Source organism: Meles meles, chromosome 15 (genome assembly GCF_922984935.1).
Source record: "Meles meles chromosome 15, mMelMel3.1 paternal haplotype, whole genome shotgun sequence".
NCBI lineage: Eukaryota > Metazoa > Chordata > Mammalia > Carnivora > Mustelidae > Meles > Meles meles.
In genome coordinates this window covers 38619957-38632548 of record NC_060080.1, presented here as the reverse complement: position 1 = coordinate 38632548, position 12592 = coordinate 38619957, and the positions used below count along the sequence as shown (strand labels likewise).

At 44.0% G+C, this 12592-nt stretch overlaps 1 gene segment (V, D, J or C); it reads right to left on the bottom strand.

Moving 5' to 3' along the window:
• LOC123925796 overlaps positions 1-12592 on the bottom strand; it is a 289134-nt gene that overhangs the window by 33719 nt on the left and 242823 nt on the right.

Genomic DNA, 12592 nt, shown 5'->3' with positions numbered 1-12592 from the left:
TAATATCATAAATCTTAAGATGAGTTTGAAAACTATTCATTACACATGTTAAATTAAGAATCACAATATCGGGGTGCCTGGGTGGCTCAGTGGTTAAGCCTCTACTTCGGCTCAGGTCATGATCCCAGGGTCCTGGGATCGAGCCCCACATCAGGTTCTCTGCTCAGCAGGGAGCCTGTCTCCCCCTTCCTCTCTGCCTGTCTCTCTGCCTACTTGTGATCTCTCTTGGTCAAATAAATAAATAAAATCTTAAAAAAATGAATCACAAAATCTAACATTGTGTGTCAATTATACTAAGGTAATCAGAATCACATGAACCATTACCATATGTGAAACCTCAATGTATGGAAATTTGGCTGAAAATTATTCATCCATCATGTTTATTTACTGTGTATCAGTTTTGAAACTATATTTTGTACAATGTATTCATATGAATGCTTGAATTTCAAAAATATTACTATAAGTCAAGCAGAGAGAGTCAATTATCATATGGTTTCACTTATGTGGAGCATAACAAAGAACATGGAGGACATGGGGAGAGGGACAGGAGAAGGGAGTTGTGGGAAATTGGAAGGGGAGGTGAACAGTGAGAGACTATGGACTCTGAAAAACAACCTGAGGGTCTTGAAGGGCCGGGGGGTGGGAGGTTGGGGAACAAGGTGGTGGGTAATAGGGAGGGCACGTATTGCATGGAGCACTAGGTGTGGTGCAAAAACAATGAATACTGTTACACTGAAAAGAAATAAAAAAAAAAAAAGAAAAGGTGTGGGGGGGGACAGAGTTGTATTATAAGAAAAAAAATAAAATCACAAAGGAGAAAAAAATATTACTATTTCCTACAAAACTTAACATGAAAACTTTGAAAGTCTCCTTTTGTGTTTGGTTGTTCATCTCAGAATTTCTTGCCCTGGAATACCTAAAAAATGCAAAAGCCAGGTTCTGTCTTGACAGAGAAGGCTTTGAAATTTTCCTCTGCTAACTGTAGACTGAAGAAAGGTGGTTTGTATTTCCTAAGAGGAGTCTTTATCTCCTGTATATGTAGGAACTTTGTTGTACTCTGGACAATAAAAGTGACTTCATCAACGTTGAAGAAATCATCGGTATCTGTAAGGGATGTAAGAAGAACCTCCATGAGGTCCAGGTGGGGAACAGGACTCTAGGAGTCTCTAATCTTGACCAATGTCACCTCAAGGAGCAAGGACTTACACAGGTGGGTTTTGTTGCACTTTTGTCTCTTTGCCAGGGATCCAAGGATGTCACTTTGGAATCCATAAAACTGGAAGCCAGTTTGTCATTTCTGTGTCCATTTGTCATTTGTGTTACTTGGGGTGATTCTCTTGCTAATTTGTTTATGTGAGTCCATTATTCTGGGGTCAGGGTGTGTGGGTGGGGAGTGTGATTCTGTTATATGTTCTGTAGGACTTGATCTATACATTTTCTCAGCCAAACAGCACAAACTTAAAATGCTTTGGTGAAGTTGAGACACAACAGACCTGTGTCCTGACTGAGCCCAAATGGAAGTTCTCTCTGCCACCCAGAAGAGGGAGGGTCTCCAACAGGAGGTCTGTTGGGTAGATTCTTGGGACTGTGACTGAAATGGGTCACCTTTTCTAAATAACTGCAAATACTCACCCACTAGAGGATGAATGCACAGAGAATAGTTTTGGCTCCAGGCAGCTCACATATATATGTGAATGTGTTGATCTTCTGACTTTATAAGTTATTTCTGAAATATGTGAAGCAGGTCATTTATGAGATTCAATGATCAAGATATTTCAAAGCCCTTGGGCACCTGGGTGGCTCAGTGGTTTAAGCCTCTGCCTTTGGCTCAGGTCGTGATCTCAGGGTCCTGGGATCGAGCCCCGCATCAGGCTCTCTGCTCAGTGAGGAGCCTGTTTCTCCCTCTTTCTCTCTGCCTGCCTCTCTGCCTGCTTGTGATCTCTCTCTCTGTCAAATAAATAAATAAAATATTTTATATAAAAAAAGATATTTCAAAGCCCTGATCTCCACATATGTAATCTGAATTCCTTCCCAATATTGTCATTTCTCTTCTTTGTTCTTTTGGAAGAAGTAAATAACTAAATGACTTTTGTAGGACCGAGATTCATGTGAGTCCTTTGAAGAAATGGGAGCAATGTCTTATGTCGGATGTGAAGGTTATTCTTGTATCAATGCTAATTCTTGGTCAGGGCCCCCAGTCCCCACACTCTAATCGGGGAAAGTGAGACAGAAGTTCCCTTTGACCACAGGCCACCTCATAATCCCTCTATTTAGTAAACTTTTAACTCTGTGTAGCAATTTGCATCCCCAACCCCAAAGTGTCTCCTGTGAGGGATAGAACTTCTGTCCTGAGGAGTTCTCATGGACTCCCTACAGCTTTCCTGTCAGTTAACAAATACTCTTCCACTGCTTTAATTTGAGATGGATTGTTTGTTTGTTGTGTGTTTGCTTTTTCCCTTTGGAAAGTTTGTTCCCTTGTCTCCTACGCCAGAGCACTGCTTCCTGTCCTTCTAGCAGAGAGCTCTCTCATCAGGGCAGAGAGAACACATTCTGAGCTCAAGCCCTAAGCCCCCTGTTCCTTAGGGAAAATAAGGAAGCCAGATTTTCTCAATACATCTATGGTGAAACCTTAAGGTCTTTCCTTTGAGACAGGGCCTTCCCCTGAGTCAATGTGTTTGAGAGTCGGAACTGACTTGGGTCTAGGAACTGAGTCAGAAGCTGTGACTTTAGGCTTCAGCAACCCTGAACTAGAGTTTGCCAGGTAGAGAGACAACATACTCTGAGGGTCAGCACATTGACTTAATTTCAAATAACATGTGCTCAATTATCTACTGCCACATTCTCTCTTTCTGACATCATTCTGTCCCTGTGCATTTTGGAAAATGGACAGCTTCTGCCTGTGCAGGTTATTCTGACCATGTGGTCTGTGCTACTACTCTCTGACGTCACTGGTCACACTCATTGTTCCCTGGAAAGCAGACTCACATCGAGTATAACATGTGCGACACTCTTTGGGGAATGATCCTGACATTGCCACCTCCGGAAAGAGAATGTAGGATTGGGCAGAGGCAGAGTGGAACTTGGATGCAGTAGAACAAATGCGTAAGCCAGCTCCCTGGGGGGTGCAGCCCTGTGGTTGCCCTCCAGAGTGGACCTGACTGGGGACACACGGATGAGATCCTTCCCGAGGATATCATTGCTTCCTCTCCTGCTGTGCCATCATGCACCCGTGATGCACCTGCCAGAGACGTCGGTCTTTTCACAGTGGTTCCGCCTTTCTCCTCAGATTCCCTCACTTTCACTTTTATTTTATTTTTATTTTCACATACATTCTTTATGGGATGTATAGAGAGTCTATCACATTATTTTTGTCATCACTCTGGGACTTCGGATTTTTATTGAAGGAATTTTTAAAGTTTGTGACAGGAAAGAAAAATGACTTTAGCTTTGTTAAGGGAAGACCTCCAATCTGGGTCTATAGCCATCCCATATGTATGTTTAGGGAGGAGACTGCTGTCCTTGCACATTGTGGAGGATGTGTCCCCATTGTCCCAGACCCTGGGCACAAGGAAGCACCCGGGGATGGAGAAGCTCCAGTGCGCTGTAGCCATGTGGTGGTCCCTCACCCGCTGTGTGGAGGACACCAAGCACTTTCAAGATGGAGTTTCCTCAGGGGCACAGCCTCCTGGCTCTGGGTCTGCTCTCAGTGGCTTCATGTCCACACTTCATCCTCCAGAGCAGCTGCCCATGGCTCTAGAGGGCAGCATGGAGACCCTAGCTTGAGAAGGACTAGCTCATCAGGAGTGTCAGCATCTAATGGGAGTGAAGGGAGCCAAGAAGGAGCCTCTGTCCTTGATCAGCTGCAGACACTGGGTTCCATGATTCCCCTCTCAGGTGTGATTAGGTTCCTAAAGTAGCTCACAGTACTCAGAGAATCACCTACTTGTGTTTACCAGTTTACTAAGGGATATGAGAAAGGATCCAGTCGAAGACCTAGATGATGGGATACACAGGGCGAGGACTGGGAGGATCCTGATAAACGGTGAGAATGAATTTGGTAGTTTTTAGGATTCCTTCCAATGGGAGGAATTTGGTAATTTTTTTTTTATATTTTCCTATTGAAAATATAGCAATATCTGTTAGCTCAAAAATATATGGAACTTGTTGCTGTCCCATGATTGGCTCAGATTTCTGATGCTCAGGCTGGGTAACTGTCACTGACCCACACACACAGGCCAGGAGGGTCAGGGTGAGGTTCAGGGCAGTTCTCCCTGACAGCTCACCACTCAGGCCACAGGCTGATCATGTCCCCAGAGCTGGTTGTTCCCCACTGAGGATGTTGCCTCCCAGGGGCGGGGACTCTGTCCAGAGCACTCATCTGCCATGTTACTGCCCTGCATTCCCCAGCACCTGCCTCTAATGCCAGCTCAGAGCCTCTGCTGTGCCCGCTCCCTGCTCAGGCAACACACATGCCCAGTGGGGACCGCCAAACAGAGAGGTTTGTGTTCGGGCCTGAACCGCTGTAGGAAGATCGTGTGCACTTTGCCCACAGTAATAAACCCCCGTGTCGTCAGCCTCCAACCTGCTGATGGTCAGGGTGAAATCTGTCCCTGAGCCGCTGCCACTGAACCTGTCTGGGACTCCAGTGAAATGGTTGGAAAACTTGTAGATCAGGCCCTGTGGGGACTGGCCTGGCTTCTGCCAGAACCCACTCAAATAGGTGTTTCCATTACTGTGTATGAGGCTCTGACTTGCCCTGCAGGAGATGGAGGCCGGCTCTCCGGGGGTGATGGACAGGGACAATGGGGTCTCTGTCATCATGATTTCCCCACTGGCTCCTAAAATAATGAGAGATAACTACAGGTTATGGAGAAATATTATAAGCCACATTTCTTATATTAAATTTCATTTATGTTAGGCTAAATCACATTTTGTGAATTGAGTCCTATTCTAAATGTTTCCAATCTCCAAGGATAACCCAAGAATTGCAGGGCATGGAGTAGCCACAGTTTTTTTTTCCCGCATCTCATTAAAGCACTGTTTTATTTCCCCTTTAATTTCTCATAATTTTTACAGATCAGAATTAAATTCCCTTCCTGGAGGGTAATCTCACCCCTGAACAGAACACATGTAGGAAGTAATAGAACCCAGGCAGTTCACCCTTTCCACCCCAATATCCCATCATCCCTCCTCTGCTCTTACCTGGGATCCAGAGCATCAGCAACCAGATCATCATTTTGAGAAGCTGAACTGATGAATCCCAGTAAGTAAACACAATCTCAGAGCTGACCTTTATCTGAGACTTCTAAGCCAAGATCCTCCCCTGGGGACAATATGCAAATTCCGTGGTGCCTGAGGCAGAGTGGAAAGAGCCAAAAGGCAGGGTGCATGTCCCTCTCCTGGGAATGCAGTAACTTAAAATGACTTCTGTGTTTGGAGGGATACTAACAGAGACAAATTCCCTACTGCCTGCTTGGGAAGCAGGATTTCCCTGCGATGATCAGGATCTGTGGCAGGACACAGTGCTCATAGCCCTGCCTTCTGAAAAAGCTCCAGAGACCCCAAGGATACAGGCACGCATGTCCAGAGTCCATTTCTGACAGGTGAAAGGCCATCCTACTTGGACTCCTGTCAGCTAATGTCCAGGATGATACAGGTCCCACGCCCACTCCAGCTGATTGGCGGGTGATCTCTGGATCCCAGGATGAACTAGAGATGGTTCAAGAGTCTCTGGGATCTGGTGTTTCCAGTTAATGGTTTAAAACAATTCAGTAATCATTTAAAATGAATTAATCTCATCCTGGGACCTTGTGTATTATACTCTATGTAAAGATGAATGTAAAAAACCTACAGAGGTAGAAAAGAATCTCTCACAGCTCATAGTCCTGCAGAACAGCTCATAGTCCTGCAGAAGAGAATAGGAGAGAAGACAGAATTTTATGCTTCAGTCAGTGAGTATGAAGTTTGTGGTAACCGTTTGTTATAATATCATGTGTATCCTGTCGTCTTTCTCTCTCTCTCCCCAGAGATAGATACATAAATAGATAGATAGAAGAGAGGTAGGCAGATAGTGAGAGATACACACACCATATGGTACATGTGAGACTCTTCACTAAAATAGGGACATAAACTGATGGTTCTTCATGTATCAGCTTGACATTATGTCATATCGAATCATTTGTGGGAATTGTATCAACTTCAAATTACCTCACAACTCAAGTCACCATTCTGCAAACAAAATCCTGCAGAAGGGTTTAGATCTCCAGTAATTAGATCCAGTAATTTAAATACAAAGTCATACTGACTTGAAAAATAATTGAATACAATTTCAGGCATGATATCAGAAAAGCTCAGTCTGTATATCTTCTAGAAAATCCTCCAAGAGTTAGATTTTGTGTAAAATCTAACAGAGTTAGAGTGTAAAAAGGGTATCAAAAGCAAAGCCTGATCTCAGCATGGAGACTTGGGTGATGACAAACCATGGAAGAAGTAGAAGTAGAAGAGCCCATGTCCCAGAGTTGACCAGCTAGCATTTTATTTGCCCTTTCTTGCGAGTTCTGTGCTAGCCAGTGCAATCCTGAATCTTATTCTTGAAAATGCCAGTCTTCCTAATGAATCTTGCTAGTGAGTGAATTCAGAAATATAAGCCAGTGAAAATGAAAAAAATCAGGACAAAAGCAAATGGAAAATACAAGACAGCATTGTAAATCTTGAGGTGAGTTTGAAAAACTATTCATTACAGATGTTAAAGTAAGAATTCCATTATCTACCACTGTGTGTCAAGTACACTAATAAAAAGAATCAGAATCCCATTACCCCTTATCGTATGTGAAACCTCAATGTGTGAATATATAGCCAGAAATTATTCATCTGTGATGTTTATTTACTGTGTATCAGTAAATAAACATTTTTCTTCTTTTTTTAACAAAGTATTCCTAAGAATTCTTGAATTACAAAAATATTACTATTTCAAATTCTTGAATTATAAAAATATTACTTGCCTCGGCCCGCGTGACAAATCGACCAGGAAGCGCGAGGGTAAGAGGATGGTGAAAAGAAATTAAAGAGACAAAGAGATGGGGGCAGGAGGAGCACCGGGGATGATTTCCACCAATGCCGCTTTATTAGTAAAAACAAGAGAGTATATAGAAGTCATACAGTGAAAGGGTGACTGCAGCAACACTTTAGATAAAGTGTTGCTGCAGGATTAAAGGTTCACACACCAGCTTCATAATATTTTTCACTACAGACATACCAGTGCCAGGTGGTGGATGGTAAACATCATCCACTAGAAACACACTTGAAAGATTATCTCATAGCTTCTAACAGGACAGCAAGAACCACTAGAAGATTAACGAGTGCATCTGGGTTGTCTTGAAGGTCAAATATCTAGAGGGCATGTGAGAAGTCACGTAGGCGAGCAAGCAGCGCATGGCACAGGCTCTTTCTCAAACACAACTCAACTCCGTTATCCTCTGCCTTGAATCAGGCAGTGAGACGTTGGAGGAGGCACAAGTCCGAGCCTGGTTTGGCTCTCGTCTCGAGCCTTACCGCGGCTTCCCACAATTACTATACAAAACGACATGAAAACTTTACATGTCTCCTTTTCTGTTTGGTTACATATCTCATAATGCCTTGCCTTAAAACATCCAGAAAATGCAAAATCTTGTAAAGATTTCTTTCTCATCTAAAGGCTTTGAAGTTTTCCTGTACTCCCTGTAGACTGAAGGAAGAGCATTCCTAATTCTAACCAGGAGTGTTTGTGTCCCTCATGTTTACAAACTAGGTTGTATCCTGGACAGTAAAATGGACCACATGGAGCAGGTCGGGGTACACCACACACAAATCACCAGCATCTGTAAAGGGTGTAAGAAGAACATCCATGAGGTCGAGGTGGGGAAAAGGACTCTGGAGTCTCTAATCTTGACCACTGTCACCTGAATGAGGAAGGACTCACACAGGTGGGTTTGATTGCACTTTTGTCTCTTTGCCAGGGGGACGTCCATTTGGATTCCATCAAACTGGAAGCCAGGGTGTGAGTTGTGTCCCTTGGGGCATTCTCTTGATGCTTCTGTTGTGTGAGTCCATTATTCTGGGGTCAGGGTGTGTGGGTGGGGAGTGTGATGCTGTGATACATTCTGTAGAACTTTATCTATAAATTTTCTCAAGCCAAATAGCTTGAACTCATAGTGCTTTGGCCAAGTTGATGGACAGCAGAACTGTATCCTGACTGAGCCCAAATGGAAGTTCTTTCTGAAAAAAGATGAGTTTATCCTTGCCTGAGAACTGAGATGAAGCCATCCAGCAGAGGGAGCTTCCCCAATGGGCGGTCTGTTGTGTAGCTTCTTGGGACCTGTGACCGAAATGGGTCATCCTTTCTTTGGGTCTTTTTTTTTTTTTTTTAAGATTTTTATTTTATTTATTTGACAAACAGAGATCACATGCAGGCAGAGAGGCAGGCAGAGAGAAAGGGGAAGCAGGCTCCCTGCTGAGCAGAGAGCCCAATGTGGGGCTCCATCCCAGGAACCTGGGATCATGACCTGAGCCAAAGGCAGAGGCTTAACCCACTGAGCCACCCAAGAGCCCCAGTGGATCACCTTTTCTAAAGAACTGGAAATTATCACCCTCTAGAGGATGAACTCACAGAGAATAGTTTCGGCGCCTGGCGGCTCAAAAATACATATGAATGTGTTGATCTTCTGACTTTATAAGTTACTTCTCAACCATGTGAAGCGGGTCATTTCTGAACTTCAGTGATCTCGATCCTTCAAAGCCCTGATCTCCATATGTGTAATCTGAATTCCTTCCCAATATCATCATTTCTTTTCTTTGTTTTTCCTTGGAATAAATATACATGTAAATACATTTTGTAGAGCTGTCTGAGATTCTGCTGAGTCTGGGGAGAAATGGGAACAATGTCTTATGTTGACTGTGAAGGTTATTGTTTTTTTTTTTTTAAATTTCTTTTCAACATAACAGTATTCATTGTTTTTGCACCACACCCAGTGCTCCACGCAATACATGCCCTGCCTATTACCCACCACCTGGTTCCCCAACCTCCCACCCCCCGCCCCTTCAAAACCCTCTGGTTTTTTTTCAGAGTCCGTAGTCTCTCATGGTTCATCTCCCCTTCCAATTTCCCTCAACTCCCTTCTCCTCTCCATCTCCCCATGTCCTCCATGTTCTTTGTTATGCTCCACAAATAAGTGAAACCATATGATACTTGACTCTCTCTTGACTTATTTCACTCAGCATAATCTCTTCCAGTCCCGTCCATGTTGCTACAAAAGTTGGGTATTCATCCTTTCTGATGGAGGCATAATACTCCATCATGTATATGGACCACATCTTCCTTATCCATTCGTCCGTTGAAGGTCATCTTGGTTCTTTCCACAGTTTGGCAACCATGGCCATTGCTGCTATAAACATTGGGGTACAGATGGCTCTTCTTTTCACTACATCTGTATCTTTGGGGTAAATACCCAGCAGTGCAATTGCAGGGTCCTAGGGAAGCTCTATTTTTAATTTATTGAGGAATCTCCACACTGTTCTCCAAAGTGACTGCACCAATGTGAAGGTTATTCTTGTATCAATTGTAATCCTTGGGCTGGGGCCCCAGTCATCCCAGTCTGATTGGGAAAAGTGAGACAGTAGTTCCCTTTGACCACAGGCCACCTCATAATCCCTCCATTGTAATGAACTCTTTATTTTGTGTAGAAATTTGCATCCCCAACCCAATGTGTCTCCTGTGAGGGATGAAACTTCTGTCCTGAGGAATTCTCATAAAGTTCTACAGCTTTCTCATCAGTTAAAATATCCTTCCACTGCTTAAATGTGAGATAGCTTGATTGTTTATTTATTTATATGTTTGCTTTTTCTCTGTGGAAAGTTTGATGCACATGAGAGATGGAGAGGAAAGAAAACTAAAGGGAACACTAATATCTTTGATCCTTTTTTTTTTTTAAAGATTTTATTTATTTATTAGTCAGAGAGAGAGAGAGAGAGAGTGAGCACAGGCAGACAGAGTAGCAGGCAGAGTCAGAGGGCAAAGCAGGCTCCCCGCCGAGTAAGGAGCCTGATGTGGGACTCGATCCCAGGACGCTGTGATCATGACCTGAGCCAAAGGCAGCCGCTTAACCAACTGAGCCACCCGGTCATCCCAGTATCTTTGATCCTTACTGAAATTGTTCTGTGCATAAGAGAGGTAACAGTTGAGTGCACATTTGAAGAATGTTAATGTATCGTGTCAAGGTTCTATTTATTCATGGGTCAGTTTTATTTGTTTGTTTTGTTTGTAGATTCTACATATAAATGAAGACCTATGGTATTTGTCTTTCTCTGTCTGACCTGTTTTGCTTAACATTATACTATCTAGGTCTATCCATGTTGTTGCAAATAACAAAATACCATTTCCTTGGTTGAGTAGTATTTCAATATATGTATGTATATGCCACCTACTTCTCAACAGAAGGAGGAGCTTACATTTGCTATGAATTTACTCCAATACTCTATTTGGGTGCTTGACCACCAAACAATTTTACTAATTTTTCTCATGCATATTTCCTGTAGGGATAGTGTGTGTAGAATTCTATCTGGATAACATCGTAACAGAGCCATTAGTCTAACTGGGAAAGTGGAGGTTCATAAAGTGGGAAAATAAAAAATAATAAATTCCGAACAACACTGAATAGTCTCTTACTGACAATATGGCAAACGAGTTTAGCTCCAAATGTATGTAGCTGTGCTTTCACATAAACCGCTCAGGTTTCTGATGCCCAGCCTGAGTAACAGTCCCTGACACATGCACACAGGCCAGGAGGGGCATGGTGAAGTTCAGGGCAGCTCTCCCTGGCAGCTCACCGTTCAACCCATAGACTGCTCATGTCCGTTCCAGAGCTGGTTATACCCCACTGAGGATGTTGCCTCCCAGGGCCCAGGACTCGGTCCAGAGCACTCCGCTGCACATTACTGCCCTGTGTTCCCCAGCACCTGCCTCTGAGGCCAGCTCAGAGCTTCTGCTGTGCCTGCTCCCTGATCAGGCAACATACGTGCCCAGTGGAGACCGCCAAACAGAGAGGTTTGTGTTGGGGCCGAACCACTGTGGGAGGATCATGTGTAAACTGCCCGCAGTAATAAACTCCCACATCATCAGCCTCCACCCTGCTGATTCTCAGGGTGAAATCTGTCCCTGACCTGCTGCCACTGAACCTGTCTGGGACCCCAGTGAAACGGTTGGAAACCAAGTACATCAGGCCCTGTGGGGACTGGTCTAGCTTCTGCCAGAACCACCTCAAATAGGTGTTTCCATCACTGTATACAAGGCTCTGACTGGCCCTGCAGGAGATGGAGGCCGGCTCTCCGGGGGTGACGGACAGCAAGTGTGGGGTCTGTGTCAGCACGACCTCCCCGCTGGATCCTAAAATAATGAGAGATAAGTACAGGTTGTGGAGAAACATTATGAGCCATTATTAAGAATTTAAATTTCATTTATGATAGGCTAAATCATATTTTGTTATTTGATTTATACTCTAAATATATCCAAATTCCAAGGATAACCCAAGAATTGCAGGGCACAGAGTGGCCACATTTTTTTCTTTCAGCATCTCACTAAAGCACTGTTCTTCATTCCCTTTAGTTTCCTCATAGCTTTCACTATCTCAAAACTAAATTCCCCTATTTGAGAGCAATCTCACCCCTGAACAGAGCACTCATAGGGACTAACAGCACCCAGACAGCTCACCCTCCCCACCCCAATCTCCTTCCTCATCCTCCTTCCGCTCTTACCTGGGACCCAGAGCATCAGCAGCCCCAGTAGCTGAGAAAGGAACCTCATTTTGAGAAGCTGAACTGATGATTCCTAGTAAGTAGACACAAGCTCAGAGCTGACTTTTATGCCAGACTTCCAAGACAAGGTCCTCCCCAGGGGACAATATGCAAATCCCATGGTGGGTGTGGCAGAGAGGAAAGAGCCAAAGGCAGGGCTCAGGTCCTCTCCTGGGAGAGCAGTAACTTCTGTGTTTGGAGGGAGTCTAACAGAGACAAATTCCCTACTGCCTGCGTGGGAAGCAGGATCTCCCTGCGATAATCAGGATCTGTGGCAGGACACAGTGCTCATAGCCCTGCCTTCTGAGAAAGCTCAAGAGACCCTGACGATACAGGCACGAGTGTCCAGAGTCCATTCTGGGAGGTGAATGGCCATCCTGCTTGGATTCCTGTCAGCTAATGACCAGGAGGAAACAGGTCCCACTCCCAATTCAGCTGATTGATTGAGGATCTCCAGATCCCAGGATGAAGTGGAGATGGTTCAGGAGTCTCTGGGATTTGTTGCTTTCAGGTTAATGGTTTAAAACAATTCAGTAATGATCTAAAATGAATTAAACTCATCCTAAGACCTCCTGTATTATACTCTATGGGAAGATGAATGTAAAAAACCTACAGGGGTCGGAAAGACTCTCTCACTCACAAGCAGAGAACTCATAGTCCTGGGGAAGATATTGGGACAAAGACAGAATTTATGCTTCTGACAGTGAGGATGACATTTGTGCTCACCATTTGTTACAATCTGGTGAGTATCGGTCATACTTCTCTCTCT